Source organism: Podarcis bocagei (assembly GCF_964188305.1).
Source record: "Podarcis bocagei genome assembly, chromosome: 6".
In the NCBI taxonomy this organism is placed as follows: Eukaryota; Metazoa; Chordata; class Lepidosauria; order Squamata; family Lacertidae; genus Podarcis; species Podarcis bocagei.
The window spans coordinates 93483641-93499817 of NC_138130.1; the positions used below are offsets into that span (position 1 = coordinate 93483641).

The window sequence follows — 16177 nt, forward strand, 5'->3', positions numbered from 1 at the left end:
TGTTCTTAACCTGAAACTGTTCTTAACCTGAAGCACCACTTAGCTAATGGGGCCTCCCGCTGCCGCCGTGCCGCCGGAGCACGATTTCTGTTCTCATCCTGAAGCAAAGTTCTTAACCTGAAGCACTATTTCTGGGTTAGCGGAGTCTGTAACCTGAAGCGTATGTAACCTGAGGTACCACTGTATTTACTGCATTCATATCCCACCTTTTTCTCCAAGGAGCTCAAGATGGTGTACTCCTCTCCTTATTTAATCCACAAAAACAACCCTATGAGGTAGTTCACCCACTCCACTTCATGGCTGAGTGGGGATTCGAACCCTCGTCTCACAGACCCTAGTCCAACTCTCAAACCGCTACACCACACTGGCTTTATCAACGACTTGGATGATGGACTCAAGGGCATCCTGATCAAATTTGCAGATGACACCAAACTGGGAGGGGTGGCTAACACCCCAGAGGACAGGATCACGCTTCAAAACGACCTTGACAGATTAGAGAACTGGGCAAAAACAAACAAGATGAATTTTAACAGGGAGAAATGTAAAGTATTGCACTTGGGCAAAAAAAAATGAGAGGCACAAATACAAGATGGGTGACACCTGGCTTGAGAGCAGTACATGTGAAAAGGATCTAGGAGTCTTGGTTAACCACAAACTTGACATGAGCCAACACTGTGACGTGGCAGCTAAAAAAGCCAATGCAATTCTGGGCCTCATCAATAGGAGTATAGCATCTAGATCAAGGGAAGTAATAGTGCCACTGTATTCTGCTCTGGTCAGACCTCACCTGGAGTACTGTGTCCAGTTCTGGGCACCACAGTTCAAGAAGGACACTGACAAACTGGAACGTGTCCAGAGGAGGGCAACCAAAATGGTCAAAGGCCTGGAAACGATGCCTTATGAGGAACGGCTAAGGGAGCTGGGCATGTTTAGCCTGGAGAAGAGGAGGTTAAGGGGTGATATGATAGCCATGTTCAAATATATAAAAGGATGTCACATAGAGGAGGGAGAAAGGTTGTTTTCTGCTGCTCCAGAGAAGTGGACACGGAGCAATGGATCCAAACTACAAGAAAGAAGATTCCACCTAAACATTAGGAAGAACTTCCTGACAGTAAGAGCTGTTCGACAGTGGAATTTGCTGCCAAGGAGTGTGGTGGAGTCTCCTACTTTGGAGGTCTTTAAGCAGAGGCTTGACAACCATATGTCAGGAGTGCTCTGATGGTGTTTCCTGCTTGGCAGGGGGTTGGACTCGATGGCCCTTGTGGTCTCTTCCAACTCTATGATTCTAGGATTCTATGATTCTATGGTTGTCCGTATCATCTTACCAAGTAGCAAGGAGAATTGAGGTTTTCTGGGAAAATAAGGTAAGGGCAAGCATTCTGGATCACATCTCATGGTGACCGGTCCATTAGCAGGACCAGCCCACCCATGAGGCAATCTAAGGCAGTCGCCTCAGGCGGCAGAATTTCACGAGACAGTGCCCTTGCCTGCCACTGCCACTGCCATAGAAGCAAGGAGAAGTGGCGGTGGCCGCTGCCGAAATCTCATGAGAGTTCTATGAGATCTCACAAGATCTTCTGAGATCTTGGCAGCTCCAGTAAGTGAGCCATCCGAGGGGAGAGGGGGCGCCTTCCCATACCCCGCCCCTGAGCAACCTCTCTCCCCATCACCAGATCTGCTCCAGAGGGTTGGGGGAAAACCTTGAACAGAATTAAGGGGAGACACAGAGGGTGGGAAATGTTCTGTTGTCCAAGGAGACTTCCTTATGCTGACAGAACATTTGCCGTTGTGCTACATTCAACACAACCCCCAGTATCTCCAAATTTCACTATTAGATTTTTTGGAAAAAAGAAAAAAAGAACAAGAAGCCTCAATTTATTTCTCCTAAGGAACCTACCATTTTCCAAACAGCGGTCACTAATCTCATCCAGCGCTTTGAAACCGCAGTATCCAGCTATCGTTTGGCTAATCTCAATTTCCAAGCTAGCATGTCCTCTATCATCTCCGACAAAGATGTTCAGGCCGGATTAAATCCGACAGGTCAGCATCAGGCAATTTGTGCTGGCCTGACATGTGGCTTTCTCATTTATTTATTTTTTATTATTATTTTAAGATACAGCCTCACTCCCGGGGCCTTCGCATCATTTAGTGTTCAAACGCAGATACATAAGAGCAAGGGAAATGTGTTTGAAGAAGGAGGGAAATCTGTCGTCTGGTGTATGTTACTCTTTCTTCTTGTTAAACTCCCCACCTCCTGAAAAGCAAAAGTGAAACATATCTGCAGTGCCACCTCTTGGTTACTGAAGAGCATTTCCAGGGACAAGTGCAATTTTCCAGGGGCTTTATGGACACACACGCAAACACACACACAAATATAACAATCTTATTTTAATACACAAACGGCACAGAATGTCTGTGAGAGATGGACTTATTTAATAGACAGAAACCAATTTCCAAGGCTGTGGGGTTGTTGTGTTTCCCTTTGCTCAAAGACGGTATCAAAGTATCATGCAATCCCGTAGACTGGGAAGTTATTTTCACAGCTTGGTTCCCCAGGTGTTATGCACCTGATCCCACGGCCTGTAGATTCTCTGCAGACCCCAAAACCGGCCCTATCATTAGGCAGCATGATGAAGAAATGAGCTTTAAAGAACCCGCAAATCGGTTGATCAATGGTGCCCACAAAGCCCCTTTCAAAGTACAGGGCAACACACTGATCTGAAATTGGCTTCTGAAGGTGCCTGGAATCACTATTTTCTAATCCAGTTGTTGGATCGTCAGACACTCAGTTCAAAATGCTGAGGAAAAGAGCAGGAAAGGTCACCCAATCCCATTACAACACCAGGTGATTGACAGGTGGGGAGCTTCACTTGCCTGCCAGGCTTGGCCTGCGAGGGGCGGGCCTCTCACCCCTGGTGTAGAGCAACACTGGGCTAGCTGGACCAATGGTCAGACTTCCTATACAAAGTTCTCCAGGGAGAAACCAGTGGTGATCACCAGGTTTAGCTCTAGGTTTTGGAGGGTCCTTGGGCGAGACGCCCTCCACAGCATCCCCTTCTTCAGTGAGTCTACCTCCTCACTCCAGCAAGTGAAGATAACTCGTCAGTGGGTCTGTGTTGGGGTTACGGACCCTTGACTGGCCTAGTGGTGTGGTGTGGCAGTTAGAGGGAGGCCAGGGTGACCCTGGCCCAGTCACTGCCTCTCAGCCTAAAATACCTCACAGCGTAGCTGTCTACCGACTCCATCTGGTATGACAGCTGATACCCTACCTGCCCATGTCCTGTCTTGCCAGAGTGGTGCATGCTCTTGTTATCTCCCGCTTGGACTACTGCAATGTGCTCTTTGTGGGGCTACTTTTGAAGATGACACGGAAACTAAACAAATCCAGAATGCAGCTGCCAGATTGGTGACTCGGAACGGCTACCAGGACCACATAACACTGGTCCTAAAATATCTACATTGGCTCAATGTACATTCCGAGCACAATTCCAAGTACTGGTGCTGACCTTTAAAGCCCTAAAAGGCCTTGGGCCTGTATACCGGAAGGTACATTTCCACCTCCATCGTCCAACCTGGACACTGAGCTCCAGCTCCAAGGGCCTTCTGGCGGTTCCCTCACTGCAAGAAGTGAGGTTACAAGGAACCAGGCAGAGGGCCTTCTCGGTAGTGGTGCCCGTCCTGTGGAATGCCCTCCAGTCAGGTATCAAGGAAATAAACAACTACAGTGGTACCTGGGTTCTCAAACTTAATCCATTCCGGAAGTTGGTTCCAAAACCAAAGCGTTCCAAAAGCAAGGCATGCCTTCCCATAGAAAGTAATGTAAAATTGATTAATCTATTCCAGACTTTTAAAAACAACCCCTAAAACAGCAATTTAACATGAATTTTACTATCGAATGAGACCACTGATCCATAAAATGAAAGCAAAAAACAATGTACTGCAGTCAGACAGTCAATCAGTCAGTAGCTGAACTTTGTTCCACACAGTCACAAAAAAAGCAAAAAGAGCTGCAAAAACAAAAACGCAAAATAAATAGCAAAAACAGACAGATCTCAGCTTCTCAAAACGAAAGTGTGGCACTCAAAACAGAAGTGTAACACTCAAATCGGAAGCATAACACTCAAAATGGAGCACGTTCAGCTTCTGAACAAAGTTCGCAAACCAGAACACTTATTTCTGGGTTTGCAGTGTTTGGGTTTCAAGGCGTTTAAAAACCAAGGTGCCACTGTATCTGACTTTTAGAAGACATCTGGAGGCAGCCCTGTATTGGGAAGTTTTTAGTGCTCAATATTTTACTTTGTTTGAGGTGTAATTTGCTGGAAGCCACCCAGAGCGGCTGGAGCAACCCAGTCATATGGGTGGCATATAAAGAATAAACTGTTGTTGATGTTGTTGCTGTTATATGAGCAGCGAGAAAGAACCATTTATACTACCTTAAGCTCCTTAGAGGAAAATGTGGGATAGAAATGCAATAAGGAAATGAAGTAGATGCCGAACTTTGGACCTTCAGCACACAGATGCTCTCTCTCTGACCTATGGCCCTTCCCCAAGAAATGCAACTTGTGACACATACAACCTTGAACATACTTCAGAATCCTCTGTAGCGTATCAGGGTTTCTGTATCCGTTGTGCAGGGGTCCTTCCACAGACAAGCTGATACGGAAAGGGGATTTTGAAGGTAGAACATTTGACAGCCGCAGTCCTAGGCATTGCAGAGTTGCAGATTTCGAACAACTTATTGGTTCCGGCCAGTTAGTTACTGAAGTTTTTCTCCCACTAACTGTATTGATTGAAAAGACAAACAGGAGGGGGGGCTGCAGATAATACAAACTACAGCACATGTAATGATCTAGCTCCAGAGCTACAATTAGTTATTTCAAAAGATGTATGCATCTTAATTTTAGCAGAACGATTTTTATTCCCTGTTCAGAGTTATGGAAATGTTATTCATGAAGCATTCGGAGCCCTCGCCTTCTGTTGTTCCTGCTTTTATTTACATATCATTATAATCCCCTCGTTTTTAAACAACAACCCCCCCCCCAAAAAAAAATTGAAGCTTATTTCAACTCTGAATTCCACCCTTAAATGAAATAAATTGCTGGTGTTTATTTTCCCTTTGATGTGCCTTTAGTTTATGGTTCAATCCCTTTCTTCTTGCAGCAAAAACAAGGGAGAATCTTGCAGCCCTGAAGACTAATTTATTTATTGTGGTGAAAGCTTTCGCAGGCCAAAATCCACATTGCCCGATACATAAAGCAGTCACTTAGGTGGGCCAATGTGAGCCCTATGCACAGAGGGAAGAAAGGAAATACATGTTCACGAAAGGAGGGCAAAAAAAAACAACAGACAGCCATAGGCATTGTCAAGTTCCTGTAGACACTACAAAGGAATACAAGATGCAGTCAAATGAATTCTAGTAGGAGGGTGCCAAAGAATTCAGCCAAAACACGAAAGGTTGACTCTTACCAACACAGATGCTGCAGTCTGTGTTCATCCTATATCATATGCAAGCAGGTCGGAATTCACTTTGCTTCTAAAAAAGTATTTAGGGTCCAAGAAGAGTATCTATCTGAATAGTTCATAGCTCAGTCTCTTGACCACTAGAGGGTACATTCCCTTGAGGCATGGCCGGCAGCAACATTCTTTTTTTATATGCTTTATTGGTTTTAAAAACAAAACTGTTAAGTTATGGGTGAACATATCAGACGACACGGCAATTCTTCAAACAACTCTTGTTTATTCACAGGCCAGAACTGAACTGAACTGAAGGGTTCAGTCAGCCTGCTTATATAGAGCTCCAGTACAACGTTACTGTAACAACTTTCTAAAACTATCCAATCACTGAACGTCACTTTCGATCCTTCATTTGCATAACTATCTACAGTATCCCCCTGCTGGCCCAGGGTGAGAACTTCAGTACATAACAAAAACAATACAAATACAAAACAATACAAAACAATCAACAAAAGACAATCCAAAATCAACACTCATTTAAAAAAAAGGATTTAAGTTCACACATAACTAATTCCAACATGACTTCCAATCCCCCACATTGTGATTCCTGAATTACATTTTTTGACTGAACACTTAACTTTATCTCTCCTAGGTTATTCGGTTGTGTTAGTTTTGTAAAGTTCTCTGATTTCATGCAGAGGTCAATCCAGGCCTGTCAACGAATTTAGATTTCTACAATGTTCTTTTAGGTATTCTCTGTAAATATTCCACTCTCTATTGAATATTTGGTCTGTATGGTCTCAGAATCTTGCTGTCAATCTGGCTAACTCTGCATATTCTAACATTTTGTTCTGCCATTCTAATTTAGAGGCAATAGAATCTCCTTTCCATACCTTGGCCATTAGAATTCTTGCTCCTGCTACCACATACATAAAAATTCTCCTTGCACTTTTTGGAATTTCATTACTCATCATGCCCAGCAGGAAGGTTTCAGGCTTCTTAGGGAAAGAACATTTAAACATTTTTTTAAGTTTGTTATATATTGTTCCCCAAAATTCCCCTTTTTTGCAATTCCACCACATGTGGATCATAGTGCCTTCCATCTCCCTGCATCTCCAACAGATGTGCAACCTGGATTTGTAAATTTTGGCCAATTTTACAGGTATTAAGTACCATCCGTAGAGCATTTTCATGAAATTCTCTTTCAAATCATAGCATGCAGTGGATTTCAGGTCCCCCCCTCCATAATTTTTCCCATGACATCTATTTGGATGTTGTAACCAAAATCTCTGGCCCATTGTATCATAACAGATTTTACTTCTTCCTCCTTGACCTCCCAGTCAAGGAGAAGTCTGTACATTTTAGAGAGCGGTTTTGTGTGTGTTTGAATTAGATCTTTCTCAAGTCTTGAAATTTCTGTGGAAAAGCCTTTCTGTTTGTCCTCCTGAAATGTTTCATGTAGTTGGAAATATTGCAACCAATCAGTAAAATGGGTCAGAATTTATTTCTTTATTTTTTATTTTAGCCTATTTTCTTTTTCTTCCAATAGATCTTTATAAGTTGCCCAATTACTTCGCATGTTGTTTTTTTAACCAAGAATGCTTCTGTTGGGGAAAGCCACCATGGAATTTTTGGTTCTAGTAAGTCCTTATACTTAGCCTGCACCATATAAAAAGATTTCCTAACCACATGGTTCAAGAAGCCTTTGTCTCATATCCTAGGTAGGCATGCCAGCCATATCTATTATCGAATCCTTCTAGATCCAGCAAATCAGTATTTTTTAACGTTGGCCATTCCCAGATCCAGGAAAGACAAGCTGCCTCATGATACAGTTTCAGCGGGACAGGGTGCCAGCAGCATTCAGTGGAACAGGGTGGAAGCACTTACCTGACCTCCCATCACTGGCATTGCTGCGGCTTACAGGGAGGGTCAAGGGGACAGTGAGTTTGTTGTTGTTGTTTAGTCGTGTCTGACTCTTCGAGACCCCATGGACCAGAGCACGCCAGGCACTCCTGTCTTCCACTGCCTCCTGCAGTTTGGTCAAACTCATGCTGGTAGCTTCGAGAACACTGTCCAGCCACCTCGTCCTCTGTCGTCCCCTTCTCCTTGTGCCCTCCATCTTTCCCAACATCAGGGTCTTTTCCAGGGAGTCTTCTCTTCTCATGAGGTGGCCAAAGTATTGGAGCCTCAGCTTTACTATCTGTCCTTCCAGTGAGCACTCAGGTTTGATTTCCTTCAGAATGGATACGTTTGATCTTCTTGCAGTCCATGGGACTCTCAAGAGTCTCCTCCAGCACCATAATTCAAAAGCATCAATTCTTCAGCGATCAGCCTTCTTTATGGTCCAGCTCTCACTTCCGTACATCACTACTGGGAAAATCATATCTTTCACTATACGGACCTTTGTTGGCAAGGTGATGGTGTGGTGCAAACACTCTGGCAGAGCCAATACAGTGCTCCCATGGGTGTGTTTGCACCATGCTGACCTCGTCGATACCTCCTCCTGTTAAGCTACAGCGATGGAGGTGATGGGAGGTCCACGAAGCAATATTGTCCTGCAGGACAAAATGGCCACTAGTCCATTTTGTCTGCTACTAATAACAATGATTGGTTATAGGTGCAGAACTACCAAAATAAAATAAAAGAATGCTTATGTATGCAACGACAGCAGCAAGGATGCTTCTTGCCCAGAGATGGAAAGAAGAAGAAGTTCCGACCAGAGAAGAGTGGCAGATCAAGCTGATGGAATATGCAGAAATGGCAAGACTGACGGGAAAAATCAGAAAGACCAGGTATTTTTTAAAAAACTGGAATAACTTTCTAACGTATTTGAGAGATCACTGTAAACAGTTAAAATCATTGGCAGGAATACAATGACACTTGTAATGCAACATGGATTTAGGATACTATGATTATATAACAGGTAGATTACAGTAGAAGGTGCAGGAATAAAATTTAGAATTGGAACCCATGGAGGTCTCAAGGTTTGAAAGAACCATTTTCTTTAATGTGTGAAAATGATATGTTTGTGGTGTATAACTTTTATGTAAAACTAATTCAAAATTATTAATAAAATAAAATTAAAATAAAAATAAAATGCTGATTGGCTTGCATGGGATTGTTTGACTTGAGGTGACAGGACCTGAATGCAAGGACTGAGGCATCCCAGGCCTTTGCTATTTTAAATACTGTGACTGGGATACGAGGGGAGAATGCCAAACCATATATTTGATCATTGGCAGTTTTTACATCACCTCAGTAAAGGCCTTGCCATAATATGTCATAATCGCTTGGGTTTTTAATTTACAAGAGTTTTCGGAGTTTAGCCCAGGAGTGCCATCTACTGGTACATGCAGAAGCTGTGCTCATTACTTTGGCAAAACGAAATATTCGAGCACATTGAAAATGGGGGTCTATGCACTTATTTGAGGTTGTCACCTCTTTGTATGAGAGAGGGCCTGGGATCAATTACTGGGATCTCTAGAAAAAATATTTCGGGAAGCAGGATGAGATGGGCCTCAGCTCAAGAGTCTGGAAAGCCACTGCCAACCAGAGAAGACAATGCTAGCTGAGTGAAAGGCACCTTTCTTCATAAGCTAGTTCAGGGGTAGCCATTCTGGTGGCCTCCAGCTGGACTAATCCCTCACCCGGGGTGGCCCACCCATGAGGTAAACCGAGGTGAGAGGATCCAGAGAGACAGCAGATTCCAACGAAGATCTTTATTACCCCCTTGTTCCTAATGTAGATCTTCTCTCACCCCTTATTCCCTAGTGGGGAGTGGGGCGCCATTTTGTGATTCACCTCAGGTGCCAAAATGTACTGACCGGCCTTGTCCCTCACCATCAACCACGCTGACTGGTAGGGCTGGGCAATCTATCGATACATCACCAAAAATCGGTTTCAAGTCCACATCATGGTAATGGTTTCATAATATTCAACATGGTGATATATCACAAATCGCAACGTGTGTGTGTGTGCCACATGAAAAAATCATGATGTGGGCAAAACCGTGACGCCAGTCACTGCTTCTCTCAGGATTTCTGTTGCCCCTGTTGATCTGTACTAAAAAATAACAGTTGTAACACTATGTTAAAGGTAAATAAAAATAAATTAGTTTTAGACCCCTAAGCAGTAGCCGTTTCCAGGACATTGCCCTGTTTGCCTCTCCACTGTTACATCCTTTTTTCAGACATTGTGATATATTGGTGTATCACGATGTTTACTTGGTGATATATCATTATATTGAAAGCCAGACATTGCTCAGACCTACTGAATTGCAGAGCCAGCCCAAGACATTTGGGGACATTTGTCAGGACTGGCAGGAAGCTGACGAGATGACAGTGATATTGCCCTTCATCGACAGATTTGAACCCTGGTGTCCCAGGTTCTAGTCTCAGACTCTAACCACACTACACCACACTGTCTCCTTGATTTAGTGTCACTGCCTCATTGACTTATTGCCAATGGGCTACAGCCAACGTGAATGGAGCTGCAAATTACAGCCCACATCATGTCCTTTGAAGTCATGTATACACGCTCTTGAATGTCACACTGACATTGTAAATGGTCGTTGTCCAATTTATCAGGCTGCCGCAGTCATTAAGCGTGTCATCAGTGTAGTCGGAAAGAGCAGTAAAAGTGGGGTTAATGAGCAATCATCCCTTCTAAGTAGGGTGACTTTAACATCCTGGTGGGAACAGGAACATCTAATGGGCTCCGACCGATTGGAACGTTTTTCAGATGCGGACTAATAACTCATATTACAAGGAACGTGCAAGATTATTGCATAAAATGACAAGGAAAACTGAAGAGGTCTTGGCACCCCAAGACTGTGCACAAGTCTAGAATACTCCTCTCCTAGAGTTGAATAGTCACGGGATGTTGTGCATGTTTCAAGATTTGCCAAACGTTATTTGCATTTGGCGTCTGATAACATCTGATTTCAAGGTTAGAATACTCACTGGATGCTCTGCCTATTTCAATATTTGCCAAATATTGCCCGTATTTGGCAGCCGGTTCCGTTTCATTCCATGGCTTGATATTTGACAGTCGGTGTTTGACAAGGCTTGGCATGTAACGCTGAGCTTGATAGTTGGCGGCACGCGGTGGCACTTAGTATCTGACAGCCGACCTCGTAAGACTTCATACTGGATAAAAATTGCAAAGCAATACGACATATGGGGAATGTGAGCATCCATTAATCTGGAACACAGGGGGGTGCTTTTGTTCACAAGTCCTTTTTCATATATGTCAGGAAAAAACGCCGGACAAGAACAATACTCTACAGTGCTTTGGGGTTCAAAGGGCTTCATGCACATTATTACCATGCTGGAATCCAAGACTGATTCTGCTTCTTTCAAGGCTGATTTAAGCAAGGAGAGGGGACCTGTGGCTGCCAGAAAAGGGCTCTGAGAGCACGTGTGAATCCATGATTGCCATGTTGGCAACCCCTGTGCAATTTTTACAGCAGCCTCGTAAGGTAGTTCAGAACTATTCTCTTCATATCGCGATGTGCAGGGTGCATGTTTCTGTGTCACAGACGGGCTGGATGCAGAGGAATGGTGCTACGAGAAGCTCCCTTCCCTTGCTGCTCTCCCATAACCAGAAGAGGCATGGAAAGGGCGGAGCAGAGGTTGTCTGCATGCAGGCACAGTCTCCGATTGCTTGGGGAAAGCCCTGGTGACGAGGCGGAGACTTTCAGTGTTGGCAACTGATTCTCATGGAGGAAGACCCCCGCAAATGAGCTGCTCTCTTCATTAGGCCCATAGCTGTCAACTTACAGATTTGAAAATAAGGGACCAGCAGCCTCAAAAATAAGGGATCAGCACAGGTATGTTCAACTTCGGAGCCCCTCCAAGCCAAAGGCAGAAAGCCCAGCCAGCAGCCAAACGAAACCTCAAGCGGTGGTTCCCACAGCACAGCAACCCGGCAAAGGGGATGCAGCAAGGGAAACCACCGTCATCTCTCCGCTGGGAAGCGCTGAGAAAAGGCGAGTCCCCGGGCAATGCAGACGATTTGATCAGCACAAGGCATGCAAGCTCCACCCCCCAGTCGTTCTTAGACTCCTTATTGGGTGAGCAACGCAGCCAAGCAACACAGTTGGAGCCTCCCTGGACAGCAGGAAGGGAGGGAGAGGAGCTGCTTCCTTTGAAACCCGGGAAATTTACGGGACATCATCAATAAGGGACAGCAGCGGGACACAGCGCTGGGATAAGGGACTTTCCCGCCAAATAAGGGACGGTTGACAGCTATGATTAGGCCTGACACTCAAACTAAGTCTGTAGCGATCGTGTTTTTTGAACTGTGAGATTACTGACCAGCACGCTCCCGTGAGACTTGCCTACGGTCTCACAGTGAGCTCATCTTTATTTGCAGGTGCTATAAAATGCTAAGGAAGCTCTCCACATTCTCACCTTCTAGAGCAGAGGTGTGGAACCTCAGTTCAGGAGGATGAATGGGCTACTCCAGGTCTCTCTCTCTCTTTTTTAAAATGATATTTATTAGAGGTTTAATAGTTACAAAAAAGAGGAAGAAAGAAACAATAAAAGATTAAACAGAACAAAACAATGCCTTACAGTACATCAGAAATAAAAAGAAAAACAAAAAACAATACAGCAAAACAACAAGAAAAAGAAAAACATTTAAAAACACATCCAATATTTCCGTATCTTTACCTTTCATTTACTTGTTTCATCGACCTCCTCACACCTCCCTTTTTTGTATTCTAGTTCAATTAGCTATTTCAGCAAATCCTTTCCATCTTTCTCAATTTTTGTTCTATAATTTATCTTAACACAATCTAACTTTAAATTTTCCACTTTGGCCCATTAACAATCTGTTTTTGCTTAATTCTTTATAACATTTCTACTAAAGCCATATAACTTCATTCCAGCATCCTTCTAACATTCATTAATTTTGCAATATTTCTGTAAATATACTTTGATTTTTTTCCAATCTTCTTCCACCGACTCTTCTCCCTGGTCTCGGGATTCTGCCAGTCATTTCCGCCAATTCCATGTAATCCATCATTTTCATCTGCCATTCTTCCAGAGTGGGTAGTTCTTGTGTCTTCCAATACTTTGCAATAAGTATTCTTGCTGCTGTTGTGGCATACATAAAGAACGTTCTATCCTTCTTTGGCACCAATTGGCCGACCATGCCCAGGAGAAAGGCCTCTGGTTTCTTCAGGAAGGTATATTTAAATACCTTTTTCATTTCATTATAAATCATCTCCCAGAAATTCTTAATCCTTGGGCATGTCCACCAAAGGTGAAAGAATGTACTTCAGTCTCATTACATTTCCAGCATTTATTATCGGGCAAATGGTAGATTTTTACAAGCTTGACTGGTGTTATGTACCACCTGTAAATCATTTTCATTAAATTCTCTTTTAAGGCATTACATGCCGTAAATTTCATACCTGTGGTCCATCAGTTTTTTTCAAGAAGCATCCATTCTCTCTGCCAACAAAAAGCGGCTGATTCATAATAAAGTTTAAGGTCTGGCAGGGCAAATCCACCTCTTTCTTTGGCATCTGTTAATATCTTAAATTTTATTCGAGGGCTACTCCAGGTCTCTCTCCCTAAGCAAAACCCCACACCCAACTTGCTTAGTACCCGCCTTAGTGGTTTTTGCCTGACTGGAATCTGCCCTTGAGCTCCGATACTACTAATCTACTGTATAAAGGTAACAATCTCCATTGTCGCTCTGACCACTTTTGCCTCTCGCCCTGTCCACCAACTTTGAGGGTGTCAGGAATTTTACTTCTTGAAACATGGCAACCCTAGGCCAGTCGCCATCTCTCAGCCTAAACGACCTTGCAAAGTTGTTCTGGGATGAAATGAGGGAGAACGACATACACCTTGAGTTCCTTAGAGGAAAAGGTGGGATATAAATTCAATGAATAAAATTGTACCCCATCCTTTTTTCTAGAGTGCAAAAGCAGTCCAGTGATCCACATGAACTGGGATCACAACCTAGAACATACTAGCACTCTCCTGAGGCTGCAAAGAGCAAGGGGAAACGGAAACGGATCTTGGAGGCCATGCTTTCTCTCAAGAAAACTTACTGTCTATTGTCGTTGTCCTCTGATGCATCCAAAGAAACCCAGGCTTCCTTGAAAACTTTGATGAATGTCACTCATCGAAACAGATCATTCTGCTTCTAGCTCCACCAAGGAGCTAGGAATTTTTCAACAGGGCGACATCTGGCTTCACCAGAGAGCTCTTGGCCCAGACATTTGAATCCGCAAAGGCTTCGCTGAGCTAATTATCCCAAACCTGCCGCTTTGCTGGGAACACATCATGTCACGAGCAAAATAAAATATGCCTTTTTAAGAAAAGAAAAGCCAAGGCCTTTTTGCGTGCGCATACTTGTGCGGTATCAAAGAAGCATTTTTTTATTTTGCTTAGAAAAAGGGGGAGGGGGTTGGAAGCTTAAGACAGTTTAACATCACAGATGGTTCTCTCTACAGGAGACTCCAACACAGATATTTTGTGTGTTAAGTAAGAATTCATGAAAATATAAGCCTTTATGGATTTCTGTGATCACTTCACAGCTGTGGATTTAAGCGTCCTGTTTATGGGGAGATCTAAGGGTATTTTCTTTGTCCATCGAGTTTTGAAAACTTAAGATGTAGGATAGTCCAATAAGGTTTTTGAAGATTCGAGGTGGAGAGAATTGACTTTGATTTTCTGTATTGTTGGTCTTTGACACCTTGACTCAAAGATAGACTGCAGAAGGTACTGTCAACCCCATTTTCCTTCTTTGCTTAGAGCTCCCTCCCCTCCCCACCCCCTTTTTTTAAAGAGACAGACAGAGAATGAAGGAAAAACAAAGGAGGACAAAGGTCTCTTTTGAGAGAAAGAATTTAAGCAAAGGCAGCTATTGTCACTCCTGCATGACTGACAGCTGGAACACACCCAAATTCCTATTGACTGTACAATTTTTAAAGGTAGAGAAGCCTTAGTGTTATCCCTTGTAACAGCCTTCCCTAATCTGGCATGTTAGAACTACAGTTAGAACTGGATATGGAACAACTGATTGGTTCAAAACTGGGAAAGGAGTATGGCAAGGCTGTATATTGTCTCCCTGCTTATTTAACTTATATGCAGAACTCATCATGCAAAAGGCTGGGCTGGATGAATCCCAAGCCGGAATTAAAATCGCCTGAAGAAATATCAACAACCTCAGATATGTAGATGACACAACCTTGATGGCAGAAAGTGAGGAGGAATTAAAGAACCTTTCAATGACGGTGAAAGAGGAGAACGCAAAATATGGGCTGAAGCTCAACATCAAAAAAACAAAGATCATGGCCACTGGTCCCATCACTTCCTGGCAAATAGAAGGGGAAGAAATGGAGGCAGTGAGAGATTTTACTTTCTTGGGCTCCATGATCACTGCAGATGGTGGACAGCAGCCACGGAATTAAAAGATGCCTGCTTCTTGGGAGAAAAGCAATGACAAACCTAGACAGCATCTTAAAAAGCAGACATCACCTTGCCAACAAAGGTCCATATAGTTAAAGCTATGGTTTTTGCAGTAGTGATGTATGGAAGTGAAAGCTGGACCATAAAGAAGGCTGATCGCCGAAGAATTGATGCTCTTGAATTATGGTGCTGGAGGAGACTCTTGAGAGTCCCATGGACTGCAAGAAGATCAAACTGATCCATTCTGAAGGAAATCAGCCCTGAGTGCTCACTGGAAGGACAGATCGTGAAGTTGAGACTCCAATACTTTGGCCACCTTATGAGAAGAGAAGACTTCCTGGAAAAGACCCTGATGTTGGGAAAGATGGAGAGCACAAGGAGAAGGGGACGACAGAGGACGAGATGGTTGGACGGTGTTCTCAAAGCTACCAGCATGAGTTTGACCAAACTGCGGGGGGCAGTGTAAGACAGGAGTGCCTGGTGTGCTCTGGTCCATGGGGTCACGAAGAGTCGGACACGACTCTTCAAAATATAAAATATATAAAATATATAAAAGGATGTCACATAGAGGAGGGAGAAAGGAGGGAGAAAGGATGTCACATAGAGGAGGGAGAATGGTTGTTTTCTGCTGCTCCAGAGAAGTGGACACGGAGCAATGGATCCAAACTACAAGAAAGAAGATTCCACCTAAACATTAGGAAGAACTTCCTGACAGTAAGAGCTGTTTGACAGTGGAATTTGCTGCCAAGGAGTGTGGTGGAGTCTCCTACTTTGGAGGTCTTTAAGCAGAGGCTTGACAACCATATGTCAGGAGTGCTCTGATGGTGTTTCTTGCTTGGCAGGGGGTTGGACTCGATGGCCCTTGTGGTCTCTTCCAACTCTATGATTCTATGATTCTATAAACGACTAAACAAGAATATAAGCAGGCTGGCTGAACCCTTCAGTTCACTTCTGGCCTGTGAATAAACAACAGTTGTTTGAAGAATCGCTGTGTCGTCTGATATGTTTAACCACAACTTAACATGCACCATTCCAAATAAACTGATCCGGACAGAACAAATGCATATAAATATCTGCAGCGCCAGTTACCGTATTTCCATCGAACCTGCGCCTCTTTTTTTTTAAAAAAAGTCCCGCCATCCAATCATTGCCGTGCCCTCAGACACTCACGCAATACTTAAGCCCCGCCCCCATACCGCCCCCGCTCTCTGACACACCACCTACCTCACCCCGCACTGCGCATGTGCCGTCCCCGCGTCGCCGTTCCGCCTCCCCCCCCCCCACAGTCCACC

At 43.9% G+C, this 16177-nt stretch overlaps 1 long non-coding RNA gene across 2 annotated transcripts; it reads right to left on the reverse strand.

The window, feature by feature from the left end:
• Positions 1-1956: 1956 nt before the first annotated feature.
• On the reverse strand, positions 1957-16111 carry LOC308588869. Of its 2 annotated transcripts, none has more exons than XR_014008949.1 (4): positions 15975-16111; positions 5467-5655; positions 4588-4780; positions 1957-2254 (listed from the first exon to the last, which is right to left on the reverse strand). It is a non-coding gene; the product is annotated as an uncharacterized lncRNA (long non-coding RNA). The 2 variants fall into 2 exon arrangements; XR_014008950.1 differs by lacking the exon at positions 15975-16111 and adding an exon at positions 6348-6727.
• Positions 16112-16177: the final 66 nt, after the last annotated feature.